Here is a 12,680-nt window from a genome sequence, read left to right on the forward strand (position 1 = left end):
CCATCCACAGACAAGTGGTATAAGAACGGGGTTCCCTATAGTTTTGAAAAGTGAAGAGCATGTGTTTTTGACCTGGAGTCAATTTATCTTGTCTCATTTAGAGAAGCCAAATTATGTATTACATATTATTTTACTCATATCGTATCATATGCTTTGGCGCATGAGATACTGCTGGTTGTATTGATGGCAGGGAAGAGCTTGTGAAGAAGACAATGATGAAACTCCCAGGCAGAAGGTTATCCCAGGGAATTGTGGCCAATTCATTGATAAAGAGCACATAATCAACTCTGCCACTCCATCTAAATCATCATTCTTAATCTGTGTGCATACCAGTCTGGCGCCCTTCCAAGGCCTGTTGACACATGCAGTGCCATTCTGCAGATTAATAAAAGATGTTCCTTCTGGGTGGATGAGTTACAAAATAGCACCCTTCCTCCCAGCTATTGAAGTCCAGCCCTAGGACATACCACTTGGTCAGCATAACTCCTGGCTGGATTTTACCCCCATTTCCCTGCCTGGTCTCTGGGTGAATTGTACAGATTGCACAACTAACTGCACATAGCAGCCCTTCTTTCTCTCTCTCTCACTCTCTCACTGTCTCTCCCTTCCTCTTCCCCTACCTTTCCTTCTCTGTCCTCTCTTTGCCATTGGATGATAATAAGATGAAAGAGTTGGAGTTCAGGAAGCAGTATTTTCATGTTCTTTTTTATTTCATTGTATTTTTTCATATTCTTTTTTAAAAATTGTGCTAAAATATACATAACATAAAATTCACCACATTCATAATTTTAAAGTGTACAGTTCAGTGGCCTTAAGTTCATTCACTTTGTTGTGCAACTATGACCACCATCCATCTCCAAAACTCTTTTTTATCTTGCAAAATTGGAACGCTGTACCCATTAAACAATAACTCCAAATTCTCCCTTTCCCCCAGCCTCTGGCAGCCACCATTCTGCTCTCTGTCTCTTTGAGTTTGACTACTCTAAGTACCTCAAATAAGTAGAATCATACAGTATTTGTCCTTTTGCATCTGGCTCATTTCACTTAGCATAGTATCTTCAATATTCATCCATGTTGCAGCGTGTATCAGAATTTCTTTCTTAAGACTAAATAATATTCCATTGAGGGGCGCCTGGGTGGCACAGCGGTTAAGCATCTGCCTAGTTCAGGCTTGACAAAAGGCTCAGCAGGGTTGGGGGCGGGGTTCTGCTCTTCCATACACCTCCCTTTCTGTCTTCAGGTTCTAGCTCCCCATGGGTAGGAAGAGGGAAAGCAACAACTGCATACCTCTTGGCCTTTACTCCCTTTTCTAGACATTCCCATAGAGAGTCCTTTCCCTGATTGCACCTATAGTCTCTATATTTAGCTGCCACTGCAATTGATTAGGTCACTACTCTGGCCCTGTTGTTGAAACTTATGTTTATGATTCCTTGTCTTTGTATTTTGCCCCTAACTGAATCAAAGCTGTTTGTGTTACATACATCCTGTATATGTTGGCATGTGTGTATCTCCCCAAGTTCATCACTGCGTCATTTTGCTGGATTCTCCTGTTGTCAGATACCTTTGGTAACCCACATATCAACAGCTTCAGGTGGGAATTTTGTGGATCTATTATGCTTGGATATTATTTTTTTGCATTTTGGAGTTCAAGCTTAGTTCCCAGTTATTGAAGCACATTTCATCTCCAGATCTTAGGGCTAAGAACTAAGAACTAGATTCTGACTTTCCCCATAGCCTGGCATACCTCTATTAGATAAACACTACATGTTCTTTGGGGCTTCTCCTAGTTCTACTTCTTCATAAACTAACTCTTATAAAAATAAGAATTTGGGGGGGCACCTGGTTGGTTTAGTTGGTTAAGCATCTGCCTTCAGCTCAGGTCATGATCTCAGGGTCCTGGGATCGAGACCCACATCAGGCTCCCTGCTCAGTGAGGTGTCTGCTTCTCTTTCTCCCTCTACCCCTACCCCTTCTCCTGCTCATGCTCTCTCTCTCAAATAAATAAATAAAATCTTTTTAAAAAGATTTTTTTTCTAATTTTAAATTTTCATTCAAAATTTTAAAAATCAAAAACTATAAAAAAATATCACTTGAAATTACATTATTCAAGAATAAATACTATTGCCACTTAATGCACGTAAATATATAGATATAGATAAAGTTGAGGTCACATAATATAGAGATTTTTGAATGCTGAATTTTTCACTAAGTATGAATATTTTTCCATGTCATTAAGAAACATGATCTTGAATGGGCATATTTCATTCTATTGTATTTATTATTACAGTTGAGTTAATAATTTTCCAGATTTTGAGCATTTATAATGATAATATCTAATACTTATTCAGTACTTACTGTGTGTTAGTCACTTTTTAGATGCTTTATATATTAACTCATTTAATTCTCATAACACACTTCTTTTTTTGTATTTTTAAAAATTTTTTTATTATGTTATGTTAGTCACCATACAGTATATCCTTAGTTTTTGATGTAGTGTTCCATGATTCATTGTTTGCATATAACACCCAGTGCTCCATGCAATGTGTGCCCTCCCTAATACCCATCACTGGCCTATCCCAATCCCCCCCCCCCCTCTGAAGCCCTCAGTTTGTTTCCTAGAGTCCATAGTCTCTCGTGGTTCATTCCCCCTTCTGCTTACCCCCCCTTCGTTCTTCCCTTCCTTCTCCTACCGATCTCCCTGCTATTCCTTATGTTCCATAAGTGAGTGAAACCATATGATAATTGTCTTTCTCTGCTTGACTTATTTCAGTTAGCATAATCTCCTCCAGTCCATCCATGTTGCTGCAAATGTTGGGTAGTCGTTCTTTCTGATGGCTGAGTAATATTCCATTGTATATATGGACCACATCTTCTTTATCCATTCATCTGTTGAAGGGTATCTCGGCTCCTTCCACAATTTAGCTATTGTGGACAATGCTGCTATAAACATTGGGGTGCATATGGCCCTTCTTTTCATTACATCTGTATCTTTGGGGTAAACACCCAGCAGTGCAATTGCTGGGTCATAGGGTAGCTGTATTGTTAACTTTTTGAGGGACCACCACACTGTTTTCCAAAGTGGCTGTACCAACTTACATTCCCACCAACAGTGTAAGAGGGATCCCCTTTCTCCAATCCTCTCCAACATTTGTTGTTTCTTGCTTTTTCCATTTTTGCCATTCTAACAGGTGTAAGGTGGTATCTCAAGGTGGTTTTGATTTGAATTTCCCTGATGGTTAATGATTTTGAACATTTTTTCATGTGTCTGTTAGCCATTTGTATGTCTTCATTGGAAAAGTGTCTGTTCATATCTTCTACCCATTTTTTGATTTAATTATTTGTTTCTTGTGTATTGAGTTTGAGAAGTTCTTTATAGATCTTGGATACCAGTCTTTTATCTGTAGTTTCATTTGCAAATATCCTCTCCCATTCTGTGGTTTGCCTCTTTGTTTTGATGACTGTTTCCTTGGCTGTGCAGAAGATTCTTATCTTTCTGAAGTCCCACAAGTTCATTTTTCCTTTTGTTTCTCTTGCCTTTGGAGATGTGTCATGAAAAAATTTGCTGTGGCCAATGTCAAAGAGGTTACAGCCTAGGTTCTCCTCTATGATTTTGATGGATTCCTCTCTCACATCGAGGTCTTTCCTTCATTTGGAGTTTATCTTTGTGTATGGTGTGAGAGAGTGGTCAAGTTTCATTCTTTTGCATATAACTGTCCAATATTCACAGCACCATTTATTGAAGAGACTGTCTTTTTTCCACTGGATGTTTTTTCCTGCTTTGTCAAAGATTAGTTGACCATAGAGCCGAGGGTCCATTTCTGGAATCTCCATTCTGTTCCATTGGTCTATGTGTCTGTTTTTGTGCCAGTACCATGCTGTCTTGGTGATCACAGCTTTGTAGTATAGCTTGAAATCAGGCAATGTAATGCCCCCAGCTTTGTTTTTCCTTTTCAACATTTCCTTGGCGATTCAGGGCCTTTACTGGTTTCACACAAATTTAAGGGCTGTTTGTTCCAGTTCTTTGAAAAATGTCATTGGTATTTTGATTGGGATGGCATTGAAAGTGTAGATTGCTCTGGGTAGCATAGACATTTTAACTATGTTTATTCTTCCGATCCATGAGCATGGAATATTTTTCCATCTTTTTGTGTCTTCTTCAATGTCTTTCAAGAGTGATCTGTAGTTTCTAGAATATAGATCCTTTACGTCTCTGGTTAAGTTAATTCCGAGGTAACATATGATTTTTGGTGCTATTGTAAATGGAATGGATTCCCTAATTTCTCTTTCTTCAGTCTCATTGTTCATGTATAGAAATGCAGCTGATTTCTGAGCATTGATTTTGTATCCTGCCACATTACTGAATCGCTCTATACCTTCTAGTAGTTTGGGGGTGGAGTCTTTTGGGCTTTCCATATAGAGTATCATGTCATCTGCGAAGAGAGACAGTTTCACTTCTTCTTTGCCGATTTTAATACATTTTCTTCTTTTTGTTGTCTCATTGCTGTTGCAAGGACTTCTAGTACTGTGTTGAATAATAATGGCGAGAGTGGGCATCCTTGTCATGTTCTGATCTTAAGGGAAAGGCTTTCAGCTTTTCCGCATTGAGAATGATATTTGCTGTAGGCTTTTCGTAGATGGTTTTTATGAAATTGAGGAATGTACCCTCTATCCCTACACTCTGAAGGGTTTTAATGAGGAAAGGATGCCATATTTTGTCAAATGCTTTTTCTGCGTCAGTTGAGAGAATTATATGGTTCTTGACACTTTTCTTGTTGATATGATCTATCACACTGATGGATTTGCGAATGTTGAACCACCCTTGCATCCCAGGGATGAATCCCACTTGGTCATGATGGATAATCCTTTTAATGTACTGTGGGGTCCTATTAGCTAGGATCTTGTTAAGAATTTTGGCATCCATATTCATCAGGGAAATCGGTCTGTAATTCTCCTTTTTGATGGGGTCTTTGCTTGGTTTTGGGATCAAGGTAATACTGGCCTCATAGAATGAGTTTGGTAGGTTTCCTTCTGTTTCTATTTTTTGAAACAGCTTCTGGAGAATAGGTATTATTTCTTGTTTCAATGTTTGGTAGAATTCCACGGGGAATCCGTCAGGTCCTGGACTCTTGTTTTTGTGAAGGTTTTTGATCACTGCTTCAATCTCTTCATAATTAATCGGTCTGTTTAAATAATCAGTTTCTTCCTGTTTCAGACTTGGTAGTTTATAGGTTTCCAGGAGGGCATCCATTACTTCCAGGTTGTTTAATTTATTGGCATATAGTTGTTGATAATAGTTTCTAATGATTCTTCCTATTTCTTTGGTGTTGGTCATGGTCTCTCCCCTTTCATTCATAATTTTATTAATTTGGGTCCTTTCTCTATTCTTTTGAATAAGTCTGGCCAATGGCTTATCAATCTTATTTATTCCTTCAAAGAACCAGCTTCTAGTTTTGTTGATCTGTTCTACTATGCTCCTGGTTTCTAATTCACTGATCTCTGCTCTAATCTTGATCAACTGCTTTCTCGTGCATGTGTTAGGCCTGTTCTGTTCCAGCTCCAGCTTCTTGAGGTGAGAATATAAAAAACTGCATTTTAGATTTTTCTATTCTTTTGAGTGAGGCTTGGATGGCTATGTATTTTCTCCTTAGGACTGCCTTTGCAGTGTCCCGTAGGTTTCGGACCTATGTGTTTTCGTTCTCATTGGTTTCCATAAATTGCTTAAGCTCTTCTTTAATTCCCTGGTTTCCGCAATCATTCTTAAGCAGAATCGTTCTTAGTTTCCAAGTGTTTGAGTTTCTTCCAAATTTTTCCTTGTGATTGAGTTCCAGTTTGAAAGCATTGTGGTCTGAGAATATGCAGGGAATAATCTCAGTCTTTTGGTATAGGTTGAGACCTGTTTTGTGACCCAGTATATGGTCTATTCTGGAGAAAGTTCCATGTGCATTGGAAAAGAATGAGTATTCTGTTGTTTTGCGGTGTCGTGTTCTGTATATATCTATGAGGTCCATCTGGTCCAGTGTGTCATTCAAAGCTCTTGTTTTTTTGTTGATTTTCTGCTTAGGTATCTGTCTGTTGCTAAGAGTGGATTGTTGAGGTCCCCTACCATTAACGTATTATTATCTATATGTCTCTTTATTTTGGTTAAGAGTTGGCTTGTGTATCTAGCTGCTGTCCTGTTGGGGGCATAGATATTTATAATTCTCATATCCACTTGTTGGATACATCCTTTAAGGATAATATAGTGTCTTTCTGTATCTCTAACTACAGTCTTTAGTTTAAAATCTAATCTGTCTGATATGAGAGTTGCTACCCTAGCTTTCTTTTGAGGTCCGTTGGCATGAAAAATGGTTTTCCAACCCTTCACTTTCAGTCTGGATGTATCTTTAGGTTCAAAATGAGTCTCTTGCAGACAGCATTTGGATGGGTCATGTCTTTTTATCCAATCTGCAACCCCGTGGCATATTATAGGAGCATTTAGGCCATTCACATTGAAAGTGATTATTGAGAGATATGATTTTAATGATGTCATGTTGCCTGCGAAGTCTTTGTTTCTATAGATTGTAAATTTCTGTTCTGTATCACTCTTGGGGTCTTTTTACTTTTATAGAGCACCCCTTAATATTTCTTGTAGGGCTGGCTTGGTGGTCACATATTCTTTCAGTTTCTGCCGGTCTTGGAAGGTCCTTTTCTCTCCATCAATTCTGAAAGACAGCCTTGCTGGACAAAGGGTCCTTGGCTGCATGTTCTTCTCACTTAGTGCTGAATATGTCTTGCCAGCTTTTTCTGGCTTGCCAGGTCTCTGTAGACAGGTCTGACATTATTCTGATATTCCTCCCTCCTTAGGTAAGGATTCTCTTCCCCCTGGCCACTTTCAAGATTGTATCCTTGGATCTAATATTTGCAAATTGTACTATTATGTGACGTGGTGTTGGTCTGTTCTCATTGATCTTGGGAGAGGTCCTCTCTGCCTCTTGGACATGAATGCGTGTTTCCTTTGCCAGATTAGTGAAGTTCTCAACTACAATTTGTTCAAATATCTCTTGTAGACTTCTCTCTTTTTCCACCCCCTCAGGGATGCCAATGATTCTGACATTGGCATTTTTCAGTGAGTCAATAATCTTCCATAATGTACATTCTTGAGATTGGATTTTTTGGAGCCAATTCCCATATTTTCCTTCTTTTCTATCATCCCATCTTCCAATTCACTAATTCGTTCTTCTGCCTCATTTACCCTGGCCATCAGAGCATCCAGTTTAGACTGCATTTGATTCATAGCATTTTTAATTTCTACCAGATTCACTCTCATTTCCGCCCTTAGATATTCTATATTCTCGTTAATATTTTCGTTAATATTTTTTTCAAGCCTACACATGATCTTGACCATTGTTACTCTGAACTCCATATCTGACAGTTTGGTTATATCCATATCCATTAGTTCTGTGGAAGAGGCCACAGTCTCTGTTTCTTTTATTTGTTGAGGATTCCTCCTCCTTGTCATTCTGATGAGGAGAGGTTGTGGGGATGCACAGAGCCCATATTATTGACCAGGACCCAGGCCGTGTGCCCTTGTTTTATAGGGATCTTAGGGATGTGGGCTTCTTGATTTTTCAGTCTGCCTTCTGGGGGAGGGGTCTGCTGCGCTGATACTCAGGCAACCCTGTTTGGGTAGAGTCTCCGTGTCCCCTGCGAGGGGGGATGGGGATGGGCACACTGTGAGCCGGTATTTCTGGGCTTTTGTTCTCTGGCGGTTTTCCCTGGTGGTTTTCTGTGACTTTTCTGAGAGTCAGAGTAGCAGTGGCCGTCTCCTAGCCTCTGCTCAGACCAGAGAGATCGCAGTCTGCTCTCTACAGAGCTCTCTTGACCACTTTAACTGTGTTTCTGTCGGTGTTGCTAAAAACCCCGCAGTGTCCCGTGTTGGGCGCCCCCCAGCCGCTCTCCCAGTTTCGCTCCCAGGGCCGGTACGTCTCTGTCCTTTGTGCTTCTAATGCCACCAGCCGCCCCCGGTTCCTGCGCGCACCTGAGCTCCTGGTTTCAGTCTGGTTTCCTGGCGGCCATCAGTCCACGAATCCAGCAGCTCCTCAGCCCAGGAGGCTACAGCTTCCCGGTGCCTGAGCAGCAGCTCCCTCCTCCTTCCATTTATCTTCCGATATCTGTGCACAGATTCACAACTCCCCGCTTTGTACCTCAATACTGAGTGCTGGACATGTTCGTTTGTAGAGATCCAGATGTACCTACCTACCTCTCGGGCTGATTTCGTGGGTGTTCAGGATGATCTGGTAGATATCCAGCTCGATTCAGGGGACCCGCTGAACAAGGTCCCCTTCTCCTCTGCAATCTTTTTTCTTCCATAACACACTTTAAAGATCCCCATTTTACAGGTACGAAAACTGAGTCATAGAGAGGTTAATTACCAAAGTTATAAGGTTGTAATTGAAAGTTAGTCAAGTTGTAATTGGAACTCAGCTAGTCTGGTTCTAGAACTTGTAATCCTAACCACTATCCTGTAATTGTCTGACTCACTGTATGAGTATCTTTGTGGAAAACAAAATCTTTATCTGCATTTTTGTTGGTTTCCACTTGGAAGATTTTCCTAGAGGTGTAACAACTAGGTCCAGAGTTATGAAGGCTTTCAAACTTTTGAAGAATGCTGGCCAGTTACCCTCTGGAAAACTTATACACAGCCACATTTACACCAATAATAGGAAGAGCTTTCCTGCACACTGCCTTCAACCAATGTTGTTTAATTCCTCCTTAATAACTTTGAGGTCTCTCCAAATAGTTCAAATAGTTGAGGGATCTAGGGTTCTTCTAAAAAACAAAGGACAATTTTACACAAATGCAGAATCATTTGTATATATGCCTCAGATTATACTATATCCTGTTTTATTGAACTACATATAAAGAACCTTCCTTATGTCATCATTACTATATGTGTGAGTGTGTACTAAGACTGCTTGTGCCCAAGATTTGCGGGGTCATTACACCTGTCGAGAATGCCCTTTCAAATATAACCTTATTTTGACAATTGCTATCACCAGTGATATTTATGGTATTTTTCTCAAGCTTTTAGGCAGTTGGAAGTCCTTTTACATTAATAATCTTATACTACTCTTTGGCTTTAAAAATGATGCAGCACAGTAAAAAATATATCCTGCTCACATGTATTTTTTTTAAAAGATTTTATTTATTCATTGAGAGAGAGAGAGAGAGCACAAGCCAGGGGAAGGGGCAGAGGAAGAAGGAGAAGCGGACTCCCCACTGAACAGGGAGCCCAACAAGGAGCTCAACCCCAGGACCCTGGGATCATGACTTGAACTGAGCCAGGCAGGTGCCCAGCTCACATGTATTTTTCCTTTGCATTAGCTTTATGGAGTATGCAGAGTCTTACAGAGTATCTGCATCTCCAGGTAACAGAAACCTTTGGTAACCTGGGTTTTATCTCTGGAACAGAAATTCTCTATTACCATCCTGAATTCAAGGAACACTGAGACTAGAGGGCAGAAATGCCAATTATTATTTTTTTTAAGAATGATTAAAGAAAATTCCATGGAAATATAACAGGGAAGACAGTTTTAGCAATTTCTACAGTGATTTGGACAACTTCAATTTGGAATCTAAATTAGTCCTTGTGATTGGATGAAAATTAATCACCTGTCCTGCACTAGTTCTTTGGATTAGTATTTTATCTTCAATCTCTTCTGAAAGAGTCTTCATGGGATCGCACATTTCATTCTGCTTCGTTAAGATTCTGTGTCTTTTAGTCTCAGGTACAGCTTAGTCTTTGAAAAGCTTTAGATTCCGAGTCAGTACATGAGAGGTGGACGAGAGGCGGGCGAGAGGCTGGAAACCTGAAGCAAATAACAAACGCACAGTCTACTGTGTGATATCTGGAAGCCTGTGTTGCTTGTGATTCTTTTTAGTTTTTATTTTTAAGTGTGACTCTTGGTAGAAGCTTTGTCTTGAACACAATGCTGTTGTTAAGAGCGAGTGAAATGACTAGAGCTGTGCTGAGGAAAAAAAGTGGGCTGAAGGATTTAGAGCCGACCACTGCAACCCAAACGCTGCAATTATCTGCAGCTGAAAACAAGTAGCTTTTAATGTGTCCATTTGGCCAAGAAGAGAGGAGAATTATAGACCATTGCTCTTTCCTTTTCCTGCTCTCAGATTCTGTCTTCTTCTTTATACAGTTTATCATCCATAATTTCAGGATGTATTTTGCTTCTTTAAGCTGTTTTATCTGTAGGCTTATGAGGTCACTCATGTGTGAATTCCTTTGTTAGTCATCTCACCTTTTGCCTTGATGATAGAAAATTGATCAGGCCTAAAGTACAAGTTCAATAGACAACCCCCTTGGTCCTTTGTCTAGGAGAATAGCTACCATTGAAGGCCATGAGCAGGTTGCTATTAATATGACAGCCTGCTCTATCTCCCACTGTAATTTATAATGAAATACCTAATCTCCATTATTTTGATCCAAGCAGGCGATCCCATGAAAAAGTCTTTTCATCCAGTTCCCAATGGCTGTTACATGAGAAATGGCAAACCAATAATTTTTGTCAAGTTTTTTAAGCCAACAGAAATGCTTTTCCACTGCTACAGTTTCAAAAGGCACAGATAAAGCTCATTCACTGAGATGAATGAAAAAGCCATCTGGGGTTTTTCTTTTTGACTTCCTTTCCTTTTCTCCATCCTTGTAATCAAATTTGAGCAAAATCAAATGGGGCTTTCTATGAAAGTACCTTTTGTTGATCTGAACGAGCTGGTAATTTACAAAATACCCTTCCTTTGTGAGGAAGGCTAAAGAAAAAAAGAATCAGTAGCTTTTAAAGCTGGGCCTTAGTGGGACTCTAAATGCAATGAAAGCAGTCTGTGTTGAGAGATTGAAATGCATTTCAAAGCCAGGCCTGACTCGGGGTACAAGGAAGAACAGACCTATGTGCATTTTGTAGGAAGAAAAATGTGAATGGAAAAGGGAGAAAGGGAGAGAAACAGGGGGAAATTCTGGATAATACATTAAAGTAACCGTAATTTTGGAGATACATTCGTCTTACTGAAATTGTGTACGTAACCAGTGATACCGAAGTCGGATATTTGCTCAATCAGGATGCTCAACAATTTGAGCCTTTAAAGTTTGGAGCTGCATGGGTTTGTGGAGAAAGTCGGCTTGGGATGTGTGTGATGTTTCGCTCCAACTTTTCCTTTTTCTTCTTTGCTTTGGGATCTTGTGGGAAGTACCTCAAGAAAACCTGAAGATGTTACTATTTCAGACAACTAATACTTGCTATTTTCCCTCTTTTTGTCTGCTAGATTTCCTCGTGGCAGTAATTTTTCACCCCTTTGAATTCAGAAGGATGGCATAGAAATCTCAGAAACAGTAAGTAATGTGTGATATTTTCTTCAATTACTTTTAAGAGTCATTTGCAGTAAAGCTGAAATTTGGTTATTGGAGGTGTTTGGAATCATCATGCATGCCTAGACGGAAAATAGGTTTTGTGGAGTATTTGCATTTTTTGATAGCAATTACTTTTGGTTTGGTTAAACTGTTTATCACAATATTACTATCGTAATACTGAATGTGGTTTTCATTACTGCTCTATCCTGTATATTCTGTAGCTAAGTATTGTGTGGCACATAATGTACGCATTCTTAGCACAACAGTTTAAGAAACAATGCAAAAATTGTAGGGAACTATCTTTGGAGATGTTAAGTTTTCTTGTTTCATGCACCACACAGTCTTCCTCGCAATTTATAGTTTTGATTCCTAGCAGTCATATTTTCTAAGGGCTTTTGTATTTGTGCTTGAAATGAAATTCTTCTATAAATTATATGAGTTTATTTTTTCAAAATAAATATCCAGAGAGAGGCAAGAGTTGTTTTGATATTACAAACCAATCAAACAATTTTTTAGGTGGTTTAAGCTACATGTCTTGTAATTCAGTCAAGCATTATAACTAAAATAACAATGCTTCATTTAGAAGTATTTTCTCTCTTTAGGGAAGTGAAAAGGCTGTTTTCATTTTCCCAAAAATAAGACAGATATGTGTTATCTGAAGACATAATTCTTTGAATTAGGCTACATGTCACAAGCATTTTTTTTTTTTTTAATGTAGATGCAGTATTGGCATTTCTAAGTAACTATGGTGCGTGCTTTAAATATGTAAATGCCTTAGTCAGAATGAAGCGATATGGGGCAGGAATCAGTTCAATGTCTCTGTGATGGCTTGAACAGCAAATGCATTGGCATGGGCATTGCCAAAGCAAGTGCGACCTGAGAATTCCACGTAGGCAACCATGAGACCTTTGTTTCTGGAGCCAAGGAAAAAACAAGATTAAATGAAACCTAGACCTGTATTGTTTAACCCTTCAGGTGACCATCAGCCTATTTTAGAGCTGCCGAAATGAGGAATGGAATCCGGATAGTTTTACAGCGCTCTCTACAAGGGCCAAACCCTTTTCCCTTCCAAGTGTTCCTCATAACAACTCTAAATTCCTGGAAGTCTGTGGTTAAGATGAGGTCTGTTTTCTCTGCCTTTGCAGCTTTAGGTCGCTTTTCCAACTTCCTACAATATTTATCTTTGCCTGTGGTTTTGAGCCATTTGCTGCCTCCTAATGCCTAACTTTAAAATAGCACACGTGGCAAAATGCCAAGAAGGTGGCAGTGGGGTATTGGTTTATATTGG

The 12,680-nt window shown here is 39.5% G+C and overlaps 1 long non-coding RNA gene across 6 annotated transcripts in view; it reads left to right on the forward strand.

Annotated features, from left to right (window-relative positions):
* The window catches only part of LOC123786471 (uncharacterized), a 697,240-nt gene that overhangs the window by 187,007 nt on the left and 497,553 nt on the right, over positions 1–12,680 (forward strand). For all 6 annotated transcript variants that reach the window (XR_015724133.1, XR_015724134.1, XR_015724132.1 and 3 more), the window contains one exon: positions 11,308–11,374. This is a non-coding gene — a long non-coding RNA (uncharacterized LOC123786471). The remainder of the gene's footprint in view (positions 1–11,307; positions 11,375–12,680) is intronic.

Source organism: Ursus americanus, chromosome 4 (genome assembly GCF_024610735.1).
Source record: "Ursus americanus isolate L20-20 chromosome 4, mUrsAme1.1.p, whole genome shotgun sequence".
NCBI classification, from domain to species: Eukaryota; Metazoa; Chordata; class Mammalia; order Carnivora; family Ursidae; genus Ursus; species Ursus americanus.